Source organism: Halichoerus grypus, chromosome 1 (genome assembly GCF_964656455.1).
Source record: "Halichoerus grypus chromosome 1, mHalGry1.hap1.1, whole genome shotgun sequence".
NCBI lineage: Eukaryota > Metazoa > Chordata > Mammalia > Carnivora > Phocidae > Halichoerus > Halichoerus grypus.
Genome location: NC_135712.1, coordinates 209,546,338 through 209,551,345, shown reverse-complemented (window position 1 = coordinate 209,551,345; position 5,008 = coordinate 209,546,338).

Genomic DNA, 5,008 nt, shown 5'->3' with positions numbered 1-5,008 from the left:
TGTATTTGTGTGAGATTTCTCAACTGTGCAGGGATATTTGGGAATTTCACACTAGAATACAGTGACTTCTAGGCAGGTGAATGTGGGAATCATGATCCTCTCTGGGTGTACATGCCTTCTTCGTTTTCTTCTATGTCTTCTTTTTAAGGTCCCTTTCTGCCTTCCTGAGGAAAAGATAAAAGCAGAAAGGATGGTGGCTGACTGGCTGAGAGATTGTTCTTGGCTAAGAAAAAAGTATATCTTTGTACAAAATGACATACTCGTATTCACCAGATGGACACATTTCCTTCTAGGTAGACCTGTCTTCAGAACTTCTTAAGGAAATAAAGTCACTCAAAGACCAAATCCCTGTTGAATTTCCCCACACAATAGAGCCTTTCATACTGGTGGTGAGGGAATACTCTGAAAATAATTTCAGCATTTCAGTAAGTACTAACTAAACTTGACTGTCATGGTGGTGACCTTTTTTATTTGCTGTGCAATCTCACAGATAACAAAGAAGATGAAGGTGTGCTTTTCTCAAAGAATTGACTCATTCATGAGCATTTATCAAGTGTCTACAATGTGCTCAGGTGTATGCTGCATTAGAGGGACTTAAGACAAGAGCTCCTTGTCCAGGTGTGGTGAGACAAGTTTGAGTTTCCTTTGAAGCCATGTGACTGGAGTGAGTGAGTGTAGGTATTAGAATATCTAGGACCACTAAACCTTGGAGTATGAGAGACCTTCAAACACTTTATTACTGCTGTTTCTCTTATCCTCTTTCCAGTGAGCATTAATGATGTTTCTTGATTCAAGTCAGCATATGTGTGATTATTTGGATTATTTGGATTGTGACTTTCGTGGTGTGGCTGTGGACTTTACCTTGGAGGAGTGGACTTTTCTGGACTCCTCATAGAGAAACTTATACAGAGACACAGTACTGGAGAACTACAAGAACCTGAGCACAATGGGTAAAGCTGCCATCATTCCTATATCCTGTTACCGAACAGATTCAGATTAGGTACTTAATGTGTTGCAGGATGGGTGATGTCAGATCTGAACACAACACAAAGACACTTCACTAATGTGTTCTAATCCAGTGTGGTTGCTGTCAAAATGTGGTCCTTGGATGAACAGCATCACTGTCTCACTGTTAGAAATGTACATTCTCACATTCCATTTCCATCTATTGCAACAGTGGCAGTGAGACCTAGTAATCTGTTTTTTAACAAACAGTCTGCATGATTCTGACGCACACTAAAATTTGAGAACCACTTGTGGTGGTTTCCTCTATGAAAATGAAAATCTCTTTGTTGCCCTTACTGTATATTTCCTATCTCAATAAAAGTATTAGGGCTTATAAATGTGTATGTAAGCCTGAATATGGGTTTCATAAATAACCAATCTTTCAGGGTACAAAGGGTATTTGCATTTTTATCTCATTTGAACTAATTTTACTGCTGTCATTAGTAATATAACACCTGATTCTTGGGAAGGTTTGTTATCGCCTGCATGAGCCTCTTCCATTAATGTATTTTCCCCATCAGTAGGTTATCAACTCTCTAAACCCAGTCTGATCTCATGGTTGGAACAAGAAGAGTGAGGACAGTAGAGAGAGGTAGTCTTCAAGGTGAATATGAAGAACATCCCTCATCAATGAGAAGTTCAGTATGTTTGGAAATGTAACAAGAAACTTATGAGGTATAACTGACTTATAACATTATATTATTCTCAGGTACAGCATAATGATTCAATATTTGTATATATTTTGAAATGGTCACCACAATAAGTTTAGATTGCTATGAGATTTTTTGTGGTGAGAACTTTTAAGATTTACTCTTGGCAACTTTGAAATATAAAATAAAATACAGCATTATTAACTATCATCACCATTGCTGTATATTCCATTCCCATGACTTACTTATTATAAAACTGGAAGTTTACACCTTTTGACCCCTTTACCCAATTCATTCAACCCCCACTCTCCTCCTCTGGCAACCACCAATCTGTTCTCTATATGCATGAGCTTTGTTGTTTTTATGTTTTGATTTTTTTTAAGATTCCACATACAAGTGATATGATATGGTATTTGTGTTTCTTTGTCTGACTTACTTCACTTAGCATAATGCCTCAAAAACCATTCACATTGTAAATGGCAAGATTTCCTTCTTTGGATGAGTGAATAATATTCCATTGTGTATATATACCACATTTTTCTTATCCAACTGTCAATGAAAATATTTAACTTGTTTCAGTATCTTGGCTATTAAAATAATGCTGCAGTGAACTTGAGGGTGCATATATCTTTTTGAGTTCGTGTTTTTGATTTGTTTGGATAAATTCCCAGAAGTTGAATTGTTGGGTCATAGGATAGTTCCATTTAAATTTTTTGAGGAAACTCCAGAGTGTTTTCCATAGTGCTGCACCAATTTACATTCCCTCCAACAGTACACAAGCGTTCCTTTTTCTCCACAGTCTTATCCACAGTTGTTATTTCTTGTCTTTTTAATAATAGCCATTCTAACAGGTACAAAAGGATACCTCATTTGGGTTTTGATTTACAATTGTAAATTGTTTTAATTTCTCTTTCAGTAAGTGCAGAGAAACGGGACAGACCTTTGTATATTGGTTCTGTATCCTGCAGCTTTACTGAGTTTGTTTATTCTAACAGTTTTTTGGTGGTATCTTTAGGGTTTTCTATATGTAATATCATGGCATCTGCAAAGAGCAACAGTCTTACTTCTTTCCATTTTGCATGCCTTTTTTATTTCCTGTCTAATTTCTCTAGCAGAAAATCATATCAGGCACCCTGATATATGATCTTTTCAATGTATTGTTGAATTTGCTAATATTTTGTTGAGGATTTTTGCACATCTATTCACCAGGGATATTGATTGGCCTATAATTTTCCTTTCTTGTGGCATCCTTACCTGGTTTTGGTACCAGGATAATACTGGCCTCCTAACATAAATTTGCAAGTGTTCCTCTTTCATTTTTTGGGATAGTTTGAGAAGGATTCATATTCATTTTAGAATGTTTGGTAGAATTCACAGTGAAGCCATCTGGTCCTGGACTTTTGTTTATAGAGATGTTTTTGATTCCTGATTCTCCTGACTAGTCTAGTAACTGATCTTTTGAGATTTTCTGACTCAGTCTTGGTAGGTTGTATGTCTCCAGGGATTTCTCCATTTCTTCTAGGTTTTCCAGTTCATTGGCATCTAACAAACTTGTTCTTTTTGTAGGTTCTTGAGGTGATTTGAGATTTTGTTTCATGATGTGACATTTATTGTTGCGAACTTCCTTCCTAAAACTGCTTTTTCTGTATCCTATGTTTTGGTATGTTGTATTTCCATTTTCATTTGTCTCAAGGTGTTTTTTTTTTTTTTTTCTCTTTATTTCTTCTTTGACCCAGTGTTTTAGTAAAAGCATATTGTTTAGGGGAGCCTGCTGGGATCGAGCCCCACATCAGGCTCCCTGCTCAGCCAGGAGTCTGCTTCTCCTTCTCCCTCTGCCTGCTGCTCTCCCTGCTTGTACTCTCTCTCAGTATCAAATAAATCTTTTTTTTAAAAAAAGCATATTGTTTAATCTCCACCCCCTCCCCCCACAGTTTTCTTATACTTGATTTCTAGTTTCATAGCATTGTGGTTGGAAAAGATGCCTGATACGATTTTAGTCTACTTAAATTCATTAAGACTTGTTTCATGACTGACATATCTTTTTTTTTTTTTACTTCTAGGAAATCACTATTTAATTTTATTATGTTATGTTAATCACCATACATCATTAGTTTTTGATGTAGTGATCCACGATTCATTGTTTTCATATAATACCCAGTGCTCCATGCAATATGTCCCTTCCTTAATACTCATCACCGGGCTAACCCATCCCCCCACCCCCCTCCCCTCTAAAACCCTCAGTTTCTCAGAGTCCATAGTCTCTCATGGTTCATCTCTCCGATTCGCCCCCTTCATTTTTCCCTTCCTTCTCCTAATGTCCTCCTTGCTATTCCTTATGTTCCACAAATAAGTGAAACCATATAATTGACTTTCTCTGCTTGACTTATTTCACTTAGCATAATCTCCTCCAGTCCCATCCATGTTGATATAAATGTTGGGTATTCATCCTTTCTGATGGCTGAGTAATATTCCATTGTATATATGGACCACATCTTCTTTATCCATTCATCTGTTGAAGGGCATCTTGGCTCTTTCCACAGTTTGGCTATTGTGGACATTGCTATGAACACTGGGGTGCATAGGGCCCTTCTTTTCACTACATCTTTTCACAGATGTAGTCTTTGGGGTAAATACCCAGGTGTCGACCTTGGAGAGTCGTGGACCTGGGGCGGCGAAGGAACTGAGGAAAAGAGATGACAGTAGAGCGAGGCACGGGGACCCTGAGCAATCAGCCCGAGGTCCCAAGGTTTATTTTCCATAATCTTATATATCTTCTACAACGATATAGATCTATAATGATTTACAGCAGGGGCGTAGTAAGGCACATTCCTCCATGTACCCAGGATTAGTCAAGCACATAAGAATCTTTAAAACAGAATAAAGGAACAAAGAGGGGAGTGCCCAGTGTGCTGTTTACAGCTGGCTTCCTATCTACAAAACATCTGCTGCTGCGTACTTTAGAACTGACCACACACGTCCCAAGGGCATTTCACTCTGATCCTTTTGGGTTATTTTTAACGCTGCAATCTCGAGTTTTCTCAGAGATCTCGGAGTCTGAGCGAACATGCACCAGTGGTCATTGTGGCGTTCTGTTTCCCACAGCTCCCCCTTTCTTTTTTCAAATTAGCCGCTGTTGTAAGCACTCTGTGATGGAGATTTTGGGCACTCATTTGTTTTTTGAGGGTCGTCTTCATCGCTGGTCCTGGGCCGGACTTTCCAAAGACGTATCCAAATTGCTCGACTGGATCCATCTGAAATGACACAAGCATAACCAGGGCCTTGGGTAATTAATTTCCCGGGCAACCAATTATTTTCCTCATATTTTATCCACATGGGTGCATCCTGAGTTGAGA